A 17,255-nucleotide genomic window follows, 5' to 3' on the forward strand; every position below is an offset into this window, starting at 1 on the left:
TCTGGGCCTTTATTTTTGCTTATGGGCTTACATAAACAATATACTTATTTCTTCATTCACAGTAAAAAGAGGGAAACTTGGAGCATGCTTTGAAGTAGAAATCCTAAAGAACTACTTTTTTGAAATCCTGAAGAATTACTTTTTTGAAAATCCCAGAGATAAGCTACTTATATAGTACGATTAAAATAATCAGAAAGTACAGAACATATCATGTAACATTTTGAATAATGTGGAGGTTTTAAGACTCAGTTCCCATCAAAAACCTTTTGGATAACTGAGGAAGTCAGCGATCAGGTCAGTAGCAGATGTCACACATTTTTAGAGCCAGAAGCGATACAAGGATTGAATTTTGTTACAAAACTCTCACTGATTTCAACCAAAACAGGATAAGGGCCTTCAACCAACAAAGAATAAGGGTCTTCTCATGTAAAAGGATGGGGAGCATTTTGTCACCTTCACTACACAAATAAGGTTTCTTAATTATTTTTGGTATTTTTATTTCATTAATTTGATAAAGATTGAAAGAACTTTCCACCATAGAGCTATATTTAGAGCTGAAGTAGATAATATCTGAAGCAAAATGTAATAGGAGTATTATCTGCTGAATTCTGTTGTTATTGTTAAATAATTGTTAAAAAATTGCCTCACTGGACAAAGCACTTTTAAAAAAATAATTTATTCCCCACTTGGCTCAACAAATATCTAATTCTGAAACAGAAATTGAATAATTAAACATTTATGTAATTTTTCTGAGTTAGCTATTTGTCATGTTTTGCATTCTCACACAGTGTCTGTTTATCCTTTTAATGACTCCAGTGCTTCACTAAGGATCTTAGTAACTAAGTCTCCCTTGCCATCCATGTTCTTTAGCATTCATTCCAAATACAGATCAAGTCTCTAACTAGTTTAGTCACTAGATGTCACTGTTGCAGCACTAAGAGCTTAAGTATTTTATCTGGAAACAGGAGGCCAGTATGCTTATATGTATTTTATTCCTTCATTATTATTGAAGGCTTGCATTCCTGCTCAGGTTGAAATTAGAGTGAGTTTTATTATTGGCTCACTATTTAGAAGTGTTAATGCCTAAGGATAATTCATGCTTTCAGGAAAGACTACTCTACCAGTGGTTTTTCATTTTATTTTTAAAACTGTTTCTATTTTAATTTTAAAATATGCCTTTTTTTAGTTCTTTGTTTCTGCTGCTCTGATAAGAGTTTTATTTCTGAATATATGTCGGTATATACACCGTGCACATAATTCTGGAACTACATATACACACAAACACACATATATATACACAACAGTACCAGAATGATATGCATATTTACACATTGGTACGCACATATAGCATCATTGTAAGATTTCTAAAAAACATTCAAAAAGAATTTTCTTGGTAGGTTCATATAAGCAATAAATTTAAAGGATCAATTATTGCAAAAATAAAACACCTACCGCCTTGCCTTAAAAAGCCTCAGGAAAACCTGAACAGCAAGAAAAACACCAATTTATATGTTCATAATTTTGAAAACTGAATAACAGAAGCATGTATGTAAGTAGCTTACAAAGTCAGTCTTACTTCTTACAGAGGATTTTCCAAAACCCCTTGAAATGTATTGTGTCAGCACCAAAGTTATCAACTAGAAACGTACCATCACAATATTAAACTGTTTCCAACTCTCATGTAAATGAAACTAAATGAAAGCTGGTTTTAGAAGCAGAATTTCCTATTTATTGGATTTCTCAGAAAGTTGTGAGCATGCCTTTACTTCTTTTGTATTGACAAATGTCGAATAGAAGTGAAAGTTAGTTTCTCTATGGTGAATTTGACTGCAAGGCACTAGTTATAGACGCTCCTGTAAACAGAACCCAGGTCAGCTTCTGTGTCTTTTTTTTTTTTTTTTTTTTTTTAACATGCCAGCTTCTCACAGGTTGCATCCTACTCTATGTTATGAATGGGAAATAAATAAAGGAGGTACAGGAGATGCTCAAACCATAACATAAGGAACAGCAACAGGAGTTTCACAGTGTTTTCAGAGAAGTATTTTGAGGGTATGAGCAAATGAAGGAGATAGCAACTGAGGGCACCACCATCTGCTGCCAGTTCTGGGAAGTCTGAGCACCCTTTGTAAAGAAATATTATCAGCAGACATGCCAAATGTGTATCCACCCCTCAGCCTCTGCTGCTGCAGAGTCAGACCTGCTTCCTTCTGTTCATCTCACCTCAATACTGTGCCATACCCTCTTGCCAAGAGTGGCTCTCAGCATCCTTGCCTCAGTTGTAATTTCCGTTCTGTCACCTGCTGACTCTTAATGTCTAAACCAGACATAAAAAGGCAATCCAAATGCATAAGCAGGAAAATGGTTTCCCAAACCTACTGGGCTGCTAAAAAAAAGAAAATAAAATGTTACCAACCACTACTGTGATAAAGACCTGCACTCCCTGGGGCTGGCTGCTCCCTCACCAACTCACTGGCTTTGGCTGCCTTCAACTGCTATCCAGTATCTAAGATGACATCCCTAAACTCAACAAGATTTTGAAGTGTTCCCATGAGAAGTCATCAGACAACTAAAAAGAGACAATTGTTCCTGTGTGACAGTTACTACAGTGCACATACTTACAAAAGAATGGAGGACAATTATTCACACAGTGTTCATAACTCCTAGACAGCACAGAACCACTGTCTGCCCTTTGCCATGTTCCTGCTCTCCAAGAAGCTGGAAACAATTTGTGTTTCTTTCCCACCTGACAGAACACTAATCCGTCTTCAAAGCTCATGCTGCCTAACAGTGAGAAAAAAATTCTTATTCTTCCAGTATTATTGCTATTTTTTCCAGTAATAGAAAATAAGTAATAAATAATGAGCAGATTAGACACAGGTAAGAACTCTAAATATCAGTATGTACCTTCAAGAAAGGGGGAAGTACTGGATTGAAACTGCAAAAAACAATGTCTGAAGTCCAGTATCACACTATTTCAAAGCTTATCAGTCAAAAGAAGACTATGCCAAACATTGAATATTTTGTACACTGCAATAAAAAAATTCATTATGTGATACTAACAAGCTGTGTGTCATAGGTCCTGTGAGAATATTCTAGATGGGAGACCCCATCAAACTCATTAGCTAAGAGCTACCTTAGATGACTGATATACATCAGATTATTGACCAGCAGTATCATTTGTTCCTTTCTTTAATAGCAAAATTACTCCAACTAATACACTGTATTCAAAATATCTCTTATGTGCAACAGTTTCATTGTACACACACAAAGCAACAAAAAGCAGAACAGATCCTGTGCAAGACTGCCTGTCTCAGAAGATAGGAAATAGAACATAATGCCTTTCACAACAGTTTTCCATTCAGGATCGATCTTTCCAAAATGAAAAGTAAACATCTGGAATGCTAACCAGCCAAAATCACTTAAGAGTGTGCTTAACTATACACATAAGAAATAAGGCTGGAATAAGGAAGTATTTTTAAAAGGAAAAAAAAAAAAAAAAACAAACAAGCACACACATGACAGGTTGCTACAGAAAATTGTATTTGCTGCTGCATTATTGTCTCATCTAGCAAATTCAGACACGTTGATCTGGTCAGTGAATGAATGAATGAACCTATTGAAACTGTATCCATAATAGTTCTTGAATAGAAATGAATTAATGACAGTTCATGTGAAAGATTTACTAATAGTGCTACCAGAGGACAAGGCAGATAGGAAACAATGTAGCCTATGGAAGATTCACAACAATATAATGATCCTGTTTCACTCATTAGAAAAAAGCAGTATTTATAGGTGCTTCATGGGAACTAAGTGCATCTTTGGTACAGCACAGTTCAACCCAATTGTTTGGAATATTCATAAAAATTGTATTTATGATGTATGGAAATATCTATGGCTTCTATAGAAAAGTCAAAATTTGATTTCTGTAAAATCCAAGTTTGCCGAGTGGCAAATTTTTAAATGGCAAGTGTCTCACACTGCAATATTCTGATCATATAAACAACTTTTTCATAATGACTACTAAAGAAAAAAAAAAATCCATCATCACACTTTTGGCTGCTTCTCTGAACCAAACCTGCAAGATGTATGTTTTTTACATGTGAAATTTCCTTCTAATGCTGATTTTGTGAAGCCTTTTAGTAACACATTTTTCTCATTACGCATCTTTTTGAACCTGATCAAGGATTGAAGTCTCTTCTCCACCTTCCCTGAATTAGCCCATTTTAATAAGAAAACACACAACGAAGGAGGACTTTTCATAAAGTCTGTATGCTGTTGGTAAAAGAAGATTAAGAATTACCCTATATTTTCCTTTGGTCCTCTGCAACCTCTTTCCAGCACCATACAAATCTCCTCTAGATTCTGGCAGAAACATGACAGCTTGATTTCTTCATAGCATGTGAGATAGCAGGGGTGGTATTTTTTTGCTTCCTCACACTACAGGGTAACAAAACCTGACTGGAGCCAGGACACTAGAATACACACACTCTGCTCTAATACACTGGATTACTATTCTAATAGAAGCATATGAATTTCTTTCACAGAGTAACTCTCCAACAAATTGCAATTGCTTACACGTATGTTTCAAGGAGGATCTTAATAAAAACTATTTGCAATCATTCAAACACTGAAACAATTTCCTCTCAATAACTAAATGTAAGCTGAACAAGGGCTTATAGTAACCAGAGCCGTCTGTTGGACTGTATTTTATTAAATATATTTAAATATTTTCCTCAGACTTCTTTCCTCCAACACTCTTTTTAAAAATTTTGTTACTTGTTGAAGAACTAGCTAACATATAGACACAAAATACCTGTTTATGGTGGCTTTTCATCATACCTAGAAATCCACATAAAATTTGACCAAATTAATTTTTTCTTCAAATAGTTTGCAATCACATAAAAATAAATTTTAAAAAACTCACACACACAAAAGAAGAAAAATCTAGCAGTTATACAAAAGTAGCTCATTATTTAAACAGAATAAGCCGCCTACTTGGAAACTATATGCAAAAGAAAGTATGTAATTGAAAGATTTCCAATTTCAGATCTTTTTGATGGAAAGCTAGCTTTTTATTACATACTTCCCTCCTCCCTTCATGCTCCCTACTTGGAATTCTGGAATACATTGACATGTGTAGATTTCAGACAGGAATGAAAATTAGGAGAAAAACCATATATTCAGAAAGATAAATTCTGAATAATTACTTCCTTTAAGAAGGCTCTGTTCATTCTGTTGTTTCTTCCAGTTTGATTTCACAAAAACTAGTTGTGAAGCAAGATCTTGTCCATCGTACAGATGTGTCACAATAATAACTGGGTTAGTAAAATAATCAGTCTGTGTGATCTTCAAAGTAGACTATTTCCAGTTCACCTTTTGCACCATTTGCACCACAACCAGACTCACGCTGGTAAAACTGAACTCAAGGAAGCACACTGACTGAGTCTGGAAGATGGGCGCTTGACTTAGCAGGTCAGTTCAGCAAAGAGAACATCTACAAAGAAAGCTTAAGGAATAGTTGAGGAAGTCAATTGAGAAAAGCAGCAACATAAAGTGTGAAATTAGAAGCTAACTGGCACCACTTTTTGCTGCCAAGTTACCACCACGAGCAATGAGAGGCTGGTTATATTCCAAGTCATCTGTCTTTAGGAACTGAGATGCAATGTTGATCTGCTGTGCAGAAATGCAGCAGTCAACTAATACGTGTGTTTCATTCATAGCCTGAATAACTTTTGTTGACTATTTTTTCTTTTTAAATGCCCATTTCTGTACATGCAGTTCTATGCTTCTGGGTTCTTACACAAACTAGAAGTGTCAGGTAAGTACTAGGAAGAGCATTGGTGCAAGACATGGAACATGATGAAGAATTTAACACTCCCCTGGGAGAATGTGGAGATTGCAGTACCATTCTGTACTTGGAAAGATGCCACTGGTCTGTAGGATTGAGTTATAATAGTATGCGCTGTATTTCCTACTTGGTCAGGACAAAAGAACTTAAAGTTTTGAGGGTGAATCGCTTTCACTTTAAATGTGGATATGCTGTACATATAGAGATGATTTATCATGAAACAGCTTTCAATCACAATACATCAATCCACTAAAACTTAACCTTTAATTGAGAACATACCAACAGAATGCTACAATCAAATTTACGCAGAAAGCCAGAAACTGAAGACAGATGCCAGAAGTGCCAATATCATAGCAATTAGGGCCTTACTTAGAGAGAAAAAAAAATGGTCTCAGGGAAGTGCTATACTTACCAGTCTGCTTGTCATTTTGTACATTTTGTTACAAAACTTAGTGACTTAGAAATGTGACAGCAGCAGCAATGTGAGAGGTCTGGGCTTTAATCTGCCCTAGCAGAACACAATTCTGAAACTCTGGCTTAAAAAAAAAAAAAAAAAAAAAAAATAGGAAACTCAATACTTAGATAAACATCTGTAAACTGCTGTTCTTTAGACAACACAGAAAATTCTTCCCTTCTTTCAAAGCTTCCTAAGAGCTTGTACTTAAGCTCCAGAAACTAGAGCCAAAACTAGAAAAGGAAGCGTGTTCCTCCAGCTAGGTACTTCGTTACTTCTACAGCATCAAAAAAATATTGCTCTCTGGTATACATCAAACTTACTATATGAAGCTGTAACAGGACAGAGAGTACTGAATACTTAAAGCTTTATCTTTCTTTAGCGTTATATGATGATATTACTAAACCTGAAGAAGCTGAATCTCCATGCGTGTCTCTAAAGAATTTAATAATCACTTTACAACTAAACTTTCTGTCTGCCTTGGACTAAGGTTAAGGTAAGAGAAAAACTAGAGACACTAAGAATCATAGAATAGTTTGGGTTGGAAGGCTACCTAGTCCAACTTGCCTGCCATAAGCAGGTACCTCTTCATGCAGAGGAGGTTGCTTGGAGCCCCATCCAGCCTGACCTTGAATGTTTCTAGGGATGGGGAATTTTCTACTTCTCTGGGCAACCTGGGGCAGTGTTTCACCACCCTCATTGTAAATAATTTCTTCCTCAAGCCTCACCTGAATCTCCCCTCCTTTAGTTTAAAACCATCAACCCTTGTCCTATCATAGCAGGCACTGCTAAAAAGTCTGTCCCCACCTTTCCTATAGGCCCCTTTTAAATACAGTAAGCCCACAACAAGGTCTCCCCGGAGACTTCTCCAAGCTGAACAACGCCAACTCTCTCAGCCTCTCCTCATATAAGAGGTGTTCCAGCCCTCTGATCATCTTGGTGGCCTCCTCTGGACCCTCTCCAACAGGTCCACGTCTTTCCTGTACCGAGGGCTCCAGAGCTGGATGCAGTACTCCACCTGGGTTCTAGCCAGAGTGGTGTAGAGGGGCAGAATGGAAAACAGAATGGGTAAAGAGTTGCCATAAATAATGCAGGATAGGAATGCCTAGTCCCCTTTGGGCAGATGTCTCAGATGGATAGACAACCATTGGTGTCATGAATGGAACCGAGTTAAGGTGAACATGGAACAGGGACACAAAAAATGCGGCAAATAATAGCTGCCTTATGCAACCTGTGGGCTCACAGCATTGATTTCCTACACTTTTGCTCAAGCTTGGCAGTTTCCACCACCACATCCTACCTTTGCATAATAACTTCTTGTATAATTTCTCTTAATGCAATTCCCCAAATCCTTATTTGGTCTGAGTTTCTCCTGCCAGACAAGACAATGCTTCACCTTTTCTAACTCTAATCTCATTACTGCTTCCGCTCAGTTTGTAGCTAGTTGTGCTACAGACCTCTCTTTTCTGATACACATGTAGGTCAAAACAAATAAAATTGCTGCCCTCTCACCAGTATCTCTACCTGAAATGTGACAGCTGTATGCAATATGTTCACTTGACATAGAATGGATTGTGGTCAATGTATCTGTTCGCCTCTTTGAGACAAAAAAAAAAAAAAAAAAGAGGCTGCTCTTAATAACCTTGATAATTTTTATAGCCTTGTTTTGGTTTCAAATATTTTTTGCCATCCTTTCAGCTCTGAGGTTGTATTTATATCTTCCTCCAACATGAAACAGTAAATGAAAATCCTCTAGTGACCTTCTCTAGATCACACTCATTCAATACGTTTTTGCTATGCTCTTTGTTACTCATACCTAAACTGAATGAACTTGTCGTTCTGATCTCCTCTGTTAGGGAAATCTTTCCATTTTTAATCTTATTGGTTGCTGTCTCATGTCCTATCTGTTTGACATCTAAGGCAATGCATGTCTTTAATTTATATTGTTTGCACTGTATTTTCATTAACTTCATCCCATTCTTTCATCATTACAATCTAAAATAATTTTGAGTATTTTCATCTTATTTTCTTAGTAATGTCTTATTAGAACAACTTGTCATAAGTTTTTTGTTGCCTCAAGTATGCTTTCCTTCTCTCCTTTGTACACAAAGCCCATGGCTTAACAAAGCAACTCTGAAGAATTACTGTTGATAGGATTGGCTAATACTGTTTTAAACCTTAATCTAAACACTAATATATTTATCACCTCTTATTTCCTGGGGAGTTTAAGGAACACTTTAGCCTTCTCAGGAAATCTGTTTTAGCAAAGCAACAAACAAAACCAGAAAATACAATCAGATTTTGAAACCTTGATTACATGCTAAGTATCTTCAAAGCACATAACACATTTAAAAAAAAAATCATGATACAACACTGCAATTTATAAATGAAGAGGTGATTTACTGAAACTCAGTTTTTCTATGTAGAAGTAGTAGACATTATTAAAAACCAGTAATGCTTGCAGTGTCAGCAAAATACTAAAAATAACCTGTTGTTCGTTCACAACAAGTATTAATGTAACTTGATCCTTGAGGATAATTACAAAACAAACCTATCTTTCTCCTGCCCTTTAGTAATTAATCTGTCTGGGGTTTTTTTGCAACTTTTCTCATCTGACTGTCTCTCCCTGGAGAGCTCTGAAATCCATGAGCTTTTGTGTGGGTGCAGTGGTCAATTGGTGCTGAGCTCACTATGGGTCAGAGCCTAAGGGCAGATTAGTAATCAGTAATTTTACTGAAAAAATGACATTGAAGTTCTACCATGAAAACTGAACAAGCCTGTTATTAATATAAAAAGCCTTTGAACAGCTGACAGAAAAACTCTGCACTAACAGAAGATCTCTCTCAATTTACTCCAGCAGAAGAGTTGAGTCATTTTATTTATTTCTACCTTTTTCTTTTCTACTTGGTGCAGCTGAAGGAGAATTAAAACATTCAGACATTGGATTAAGGAAACTAACCCAAGCACATGGCATAAATAGACCTATGCCCACCTCTATCCCCTTGAAGAATGCTACTGAAAAGTATCCTTTCCTATTCTTTTAAAATTCCTTCAGCACCTGTCTTTCTGAGGTGTTCATTCTCAAAGAAGGTAGGTATACTCCAGTTGCTCTCTTCAGATAAGCTGCTTTTCTGTATAAGCCTGGCAGACTTAAAACGCAAAGATTCCCCATCACCCATAAAATATTGAGACAGACAGACAGACGAGTGCCTGAACTTAGAAACTTTTCCACACAGCCTGGAACTACATAGCACAGAAACAAACCACTGCACTCTGGCATTGCTTTGTTTGTAGCACTACAAAACATTTCAACCCATCATAAAAGAAATGCTACTGTGTAACAGCTAGCCAAAGCCTCTTCTCATTTTGGAAGCTATTTTGTTTATGCTGAAACCTGCTCCACAAAAACACAGATTATTTCAAACCAGTTATTTGCTTGGCACAAATAAAAATAGCAAAACAAACAGACTGTCAAATTTCATTGAGGTATTTACATTTGCTAATACAAAAACCAAATATGATCTCTTGGCTTACTTTTGGATAGAGAAATGTGCTGCAGGCTGCATGAAGAAATAGACTATCAGATAGCTTGATTTCTTTGAAAACTTGGAGATATAGACATCACATCTATTTACCTGTTTAAATTGGCTCATATTTGTAATAGTTGGCAATGACAAATACTAACCTGCAGTGCCTTTTCCATGAAGTTGTTTCCAGCTTAAACAAAATGTAATTTTACCCTTCTACCAAAGACTAAAATTAAAATCTACCGGTGATCCAGCAACTTTTTTGTTTGTATGCTGCATGGCATCCTTGACTGGAATGTCGCTAAGTGAGGAAATAACCAGCTTACAAAATAGCATATGATAAACAACCCATGCCCAATTGTGATCACCCAGAATACTGGTCATTCTTCCTTTATCCTCATCCACCCTCATACCAAAACTCTGCTTTTTCACGGGATAGTTTGACTGGATTCCTTTAGGAAATAAAGTGTCTTTGTTTCACTTGAATTACACCACTCACTACCTTAAGTCTTTGTTTAGCCGTCTTACTCATTTAAATCACACAGCTTGTTACAATGGATTTTTTCTGGGTGAAAGGAGGAAGACATTACTAGTATCCGGAAGCCTCATTACTTTTTCTGGGTAAAAAGCAATTTCCATACAGTGAACACCATTTCACCTTAAACTTTTTAAGTAGCAAACTTAAGAACAAAATTTTTTAAAAAAATCAGAAAAAGCTTAATTTCTTTAGAGGGAGCTCATTGTTACAGTCAGATTAAGTTTTGAATTTTAATTTAAAGGAGAAGATAAATTAATTTACCTTTCACTTTCTTGCTTGAGGTGTACCATTTTTGATCAAAACTAGAAAGATTTTTACAGACTATATAATAAAATCTTGTCAAGACATACACTAAACAGGCAAGAAATAACAGATTACATGGAAAGATTACAAAATATTAAATAATTCTTGCTTGAATCATGTGGTACCACAGCTATAATTTGTTATGTTTTTGAAGTAAGGTAGTATAAGATTCATTTTGTTGTTCATGCAGAAATTGAAGCAGAAGCATGCTCCCAAGGCATGGAAATAATATACCATACTACTAGGAAAAACAACTTTGGTTAAGTAATGTATTGGACAGTATTGGGAAGTATAAGATATGCAGTGTAAACTGAAATCAAATTCACCAAGCTGTATCTTCTAGAGGCTTAGAGCGGTTAAGCCTCACCAGCTGCAGCTCATGTCTTCTGTAAAGGTTATGACAAGCTGTCTTTTCAACTCCTCCAATCCTAGATTGGAACAGCAACTGAAAATTCCAAGAGCACAGCCTTTGAAAATCCAAAAGACAAGATGCATCAATTTCCAGCAAGCGCTTTGCAGTGACACAAGATTACATTACAAAGGCTGACCTCACTATGTAGAAAGTATAATTATTAAACAACAGCTTTGTACTGTAGGTTCTTTAATAAGGCACAAAGAAAAATTACAATGAAGTTCTTAACAGAAATATTTGAGATGCAAAGGTTCAGGTGAAAACAGTAGGACTTGCCAATTTTGAGTGTGTCAGGAATCTTTTCTTTCTACTTCCCTGTCTCCCCTTCCCCCATTCCTAGTGTTGTATTGCTTAATAGCACTGGTTCACTTTACGTGCGGGTTTATTTAGGGTGTTTAGGATTAGGGAGGTGTGTGTTTATTTTTAAACACAGTAATAAATACATGTATGCCATTACCTTATAAGTATAAAAATATTGACCTTATTTTCAAAGCACTTTGATAAGTGCCATATGGAGGCTGGGAATTATTCTGAGTTTGTTTGTAGAGTTGGTTTTGGTTGTTTTGGGTTTTTTTTTGTTTGTGTTCTGTTGTTATTGGTTTTGTTAATGCTTTCCCTTCACCTTAAGAGTGACCTGTGCTACTAGTAACATCTCTCTAGAAAGGAAAACAAACAAACAAATTTAAAGTAGTTGCTTGATTCTTTGTGTGTGGTCAAACAGAAAATGAACTCACAGAAGATATTATGGGATGACAAGGGGATGGCTCAGGCTATATTCACTGTGCAGATCTGCAGAAAAATTTAGTCAATGATAATTTCACATTCAGAAATACAAGCTGGAAAGCACAAAGTGCCATCAAAGGCCAGCCCTGATACATTTGTCAATAAATCAGAATGCACAGGTCTCTATTTTATAAACCAAATGGGGCATGAAACTGTTTGTAGCCAGTTATACAGAGAAATTATACAAACACAGCAAGAAGCTTCTGCTGTGTAAAACGAAAAATAAAATGATGGCCCATGCAATATTCTCACCAGATAGACCATTCATTTAGCTCTTCATTTAGCATTTTCTTACACTGTTGACAAAATAAAGTAAGAAAAACCCACCCTCTTGGGCCTTATGTCCACAAACAGATCTTGCCACCCTACCCTTTGTGGCACTGCTTTCTTTATGTGGAGAATACAGTAGACAAGGAACTATCTTAATTGGCCTAGAGTAAAAGTTTTCTGAATGATGTACACGAGGCATTACTGAGCTGTATTTGACATACATCATTTACCTCATGTATTTAGGGTGTATTTGGAGACTGTGGCAGTGTTGCAATGATTACTGGGTGAACATAAATCCACTAGTACTATGACTAGCCTGGAAAGCCTAGGCAGTCATAGAAGAGCCTTTAACAGCCTTCCCCTCCACTAAATCCAGTGCCAGGGTCAACTTAGTGTGACAATGACTCTGAAGAGCCAGCCTGTACAGCATACACTATGTTGTTGAATTTCTGTAGCAACATTTAAACCCTGGCACAGAGTAGTTTCTAAAAATTAACTCAAGAAAAGCACAAAATATTGTTCCTTCTGTCCTCCAATCAGATATTCTCCATTCCAGGCAAGTCAAAAATTTAATCTAGTTGAGTAGATTTTACCTTAGATCTAGCAATATATTTTAAGGCTTCAGATTTTGATATACATTTTATGGCTTATCTGAGACAGTCTGACTTTTGGTTAAAAATTAAAACAGGAAAACAAACAAAACAAACAAACCCCCTTCTTTAAGCTATATGTAAATTCCACAAAATACTAAAATGAAATTCTGTTGGCACTGGCATACTGGTACATTTTCTGTTCAAAGAACTCATGCGTTTGTTACTTTCAAGATACTTTCTCTGGAGACCTATGCAACCCAAGTTCTCATTTAAAAGTCCTGCAATTGCACCACTCTTACTCAATGCCAACATATGAATCATTTCATACAAATGGGAAACTGGATAAAAATTTACTAGGTACTTGGAACTCTCAGCTACATTTGCATAAGTTTAGCAGCAAACTGATTAAAAACACACTTTGTAAAGTATAGAATATCCATCTATGAACAAAGAGGAAATTTTACACTATGAAAAATCTTCTATTTGTATCTTAGCACTTTAGTTAAACAAAAATGGCAAAACCTTGAAAAACTTACACTATTTTTGAAAACTGCATCTCATTAAGGTTTTTGTCATGCTCTCTGATCATTCAGTTTCATACCAAATATTTCTTCAATAAAGCAGAGTGTATTATAACTATATTTTGACCCAGGATTGAAAATTCAAAATATTTGTAGCAGCAACTATATAATTGTGACAAATGATTTCATCTTCCACAAATATGGAATCCATTTAGTAATCCTGATCACAGATCTAAATAAATTTCCTTTAAATACCTATAGGTGGTGCTGAAATACAATTGTTTCTTTATAAAAGTGATAATCACAAAGTACCTCTTTAGCAAAGCTACCCATGAAGACAGACCAACCTCCTGGTTGTGCTGATTTACTTCAGGGAAATGTAGCTGAATCAGAAATCAGACTGAAGTTCATTATTTGTGTTTTCTTCAGGTACTTATTACAATAGATTTTCTCATATGGCCATGTCTTACAGCCAAGATTGCTTCCAAGACTAAAGTTGCAAAATGTAAGGGTATTTTTAAATTGTTGGAAATATCCAAAATAACAACATAAACTGTGAAAATGTAGCTGTCATGAATATGGCATAACTACAAAGCAACAAACATGTTTCCCCAAGAATTCCCATTTCAGGTTACACATTTCATCCTGAAAATCATAAATTTTGCTATTCAGTATAAATTATGACAATATAACTACTAATTATAGCTCTCTGGGCATTAGCCCAGTTCGCTGAAACGAAGCAGAACTAACTAGCTTCTCCACAAACACATTAATGGAAAAGAACAAAATGTTTGCCAGGCATCATTAATATGTGGTAACATGATAATGAACACCAGATGAATCCATACTTTCTGGTTTCAAAAAACGCATACTAATTCCACTTAAGTGATTATTCATAGAAAAATGCTAAAGTGTTTGCAATTATGAACATACTTTATAGTAGAACTCATAGCTTGAGCCATTTCCTGTAATGCCAACACTCCACACTTAATTTCAAAGGTCTAGTTAGCCCTTTAAAATTATGAAACTTAAGAAAACAAAAAAACTTAGAAATCTAGAATTTTTTTAAAGAGAAAAAGGCACAGCAAAAAAAAAAAAAGTGATCCAAAAATTATATAAATAATTAAATGCTTATAAAGTTTGTGAACAAAGATTTATATATATCACGTAAAACAACTGAACAACATAAAACACGAAGGGGAAGGGAACCTTTAGTCCCTGAATCCAACTCCATTCATTTGAAAAGTAGCTACAGAACAAGTCAAAGCATGCAGTACACGAAATTGTCTCTCTCTCCTCTTGCAACGTAAATAGCAATTCCACAGATGAGTTTTTCCTGAGTGCATCATAAAACCCAAGAAATTAAACACAGAAAGCTACATCTATCCCTCAATTTACAAGAATAGTGAGAAAGAAATTACGTGACTGATACATTAAGTTCCTAAAAGAACAGGAAGTTTATTTGGTAAAAATAGCATGGAAACTGACATTTATTTATTCTAGTTTTCCTGTAATTGCAAAGTTAAGATACTTTCAGAAAAAAAGTACATTGCATGGTAAGTAGAATTTACACAAAAAGGAAGACTCTTTACACTGGAGCTCTTCATAAAGAGGTAGGCCACCCTTTCATTCATCTTGTACTTTTCATCAAAATATAATCCATGGTTTCTTTTTTTCCCCTACTATCTTCCAGATGTTAACTTCTTACTTGTAGTTAATTTGGAAGTTGAAATAAAGTGTAGCACAATTAAGATGCAGTAAGACATCATACAAAGACAGGTTTAAAATGGAATACAAATTCCATAGAGACCATGTAACAGCTTCAGAGCTAATGGAGGCTCTTACTCTGTCACGGAGGGACCCCAAAGTTAGTTTAGGCAGACAACCAGGTCCAAAACAGGCTTTTATTGATCCTATTGAAGGAAAAGGGCGTATACAGGAAGCTGTGTCATTATAAGGACAAATAACAGAGGACTCAGGGGCAGTTGTTGCTGTACTGGGGACCAACTGGTGATGCATTTGTTTTCCTCGCTAGGAAGGCTAACCAGCCTTCTCCAATATTGGTTAATAATTGTAATTGCTGTAATTTGAACTATTCTATTGTTTGTCCATAAACTGATTTGTAATGATAATATGACAAATAAGGTATGGTGATCCACAATGGACATCAAAACTCACCAACAGAAATGCCCCCTTTTGACTTTGGAGGCAAGAGGTGACTGCATCACCACTGCAAAGTGTTTGTCAGATCATGACAGTGGTCATGGGGTGGATTATGCTGCAGTACACCCCCCCCCCAGCCCCACAGCTCTGCTGAGAACATATGAGGCAGCTGCATGTGTGCACACCCTCCCCCCTCCTCCTGCAATGGGGCTCATTAATGGCTCTTATTGAGAGATCCAGGCCAGGGTCATTAGGAGAGAGGAGGGGGCGCATGTAGCCACAGTACTGGGGTGCAGAGGTGCACATAGCCACAGCAGAGGGGTGCAGAAAAGATGCGAAGCTTCTGGACTGCCCACAGTCAGATCTGACACAGATATAAATGGGGTCTCGACAAAGGCCAGTTGTGGTCTTCTTGAAGCTGTGGGTCTGTATGCCAGAAGAAGTTAGGCAGGATCGTAGCCTAAGGTAAACTCCAGGGACTGGGACAGCCTCATCACCTCACTTGGGTTAGTGATAACTTAGATATAACTTAGATATTTCCTCACCAGATCAGCAAGTGTTTTAAATAATTCCTCCCCGCTTGGGCGGGTGTTTTCCTCAGTAAAAACGTGGGTGTATTTTTCCTGGGGTCAGGGACAGCTCTGGCATTGTTTTTTTGGTGAGCCACATGTATGCACACTATGGATCTCCGTTATTCTTATTTGCTGTACCACAACAATTTCCTCAAAGTTGATATCCGAATCTATATTTTATGTTACCGGAGTAACTTATTGTATAAACCCTGTTAATTGGTTGTTTTTCCAGACAGAATAAAAGCCTGTTTTGGACTTGGTTGTCCGCCTAAACTAACCTCAGGGTCCCTCTGTGACATACTCTAAACATAAAAGGACATTATCCTCAGGCTTTCAGAAAATATAAACAGATGTTATTAAATGTGGTAAGGCCATCTCACTGAAAAGAAGTTGAAAACCTACATAGGATGAACAACTCAGTTATTTCTTTTGGCAAATCTTCAGCTATATTTGCCGATCTCTCCTCAGAGATCTTTTTGGATTAGAGGACACCTTTAGTATCCACTTTTGCTTTGTAATATCTTTCTGAACCTGGTGTTACATATTTCAGCAGCTAAAACAGGATTACAAATTGTTATTAGTGGAGAAAAGTAATTATTGATATAAACAAGAGAAGAGTAAGTAGTAAAGTCCATGAAACTACTGTCTCATGTTTGACAAACTTCTACAAGCCTAGAGGTAAGCCTAAAGCTGATTTAGATTGCTTAAAGAAGCTGCAAAAAAGTGGACTTTCTCAGAATAAAAACAGTTCTAAGTATATTGCTCTCCCAGCAACAGGTAAGAGTAGAGGACACAAATCAGTCACACTGTGGTTAATGTATATAATTGTACTTAATTATACTTCCATTAAATAGTTTGATTACACAGGGAGTGTTTAGGGTAGTATCAATGAATCATTATATTACACAGAGGAGCATTATTTAGCAACATTTAGATTAATTGAAATTGTTGGGAAAGTACTTCAAAACTTAGGTTGTACAGGCATAATACTAATGAATGCTGTAGCATGGATCAAAAAAATTTCCAAACAAAGTAAATTTCAATCCCTACTGACTCAAAAAAGATACAGCTGAGCTTCACATGTTCCTATTACATTAGGTATCTTTCAAGGTTTATCTACCTTAGAGATTTAGTAAAATAATCAGACAACCTGGTCAGTGGTCTTGTCATACCCTACTTACATAGTGTAAGAATCTATATGTATAATTTTTTGAGACCTATAGAACATAACAAGCTTGAAACTGAACCCTGTTAGGCAGTATATACTGTGC

At 36.2% G+C, this 17,255-nt stretch overlaps 1 protein-coding gene across 5 annotated transcripts in view; it reads right to left on the reverse strand.

The window, feature by feature from the left end:
* Positions 1-17,255, reverse strand: part of TFPI (tissue factor pathway inhibitor) — a 163,511-nt gene that overhangs the window by 40,132 nt on the left and 106,124 nt on the right. Inside the window, exon 1 of one of the 5 annotated variants that reach the window (XM_065068926.1) lies at positions 9,988-10,099. The exons of the other annotated variants lie outside the window; for them this stretch is intronic. The gene's annotated coding sequence lies outside the window, so the exon portion shown is untranslated. Of the gene's footprint in view, positions 1-9,987; positions 10,100-17,255 lie in introns of those variants that run through there. 5 annotated transcript variants of the gene reach the window in all.

This window comes from Columba livia, chromosome 7 (assembly GCF_036013475.1).
Source record: "Columba livia isolate bColLiv1 breed racing homer chromosome 7, bColLiv1.pat.W.v2, whole genome shotgun sequence".
NCBI classification, from domain to species: Eukaryota; Metazoa; Chordata; class Aves; order Columbiformes; family Columbidae; genus Columba; species Columba livia.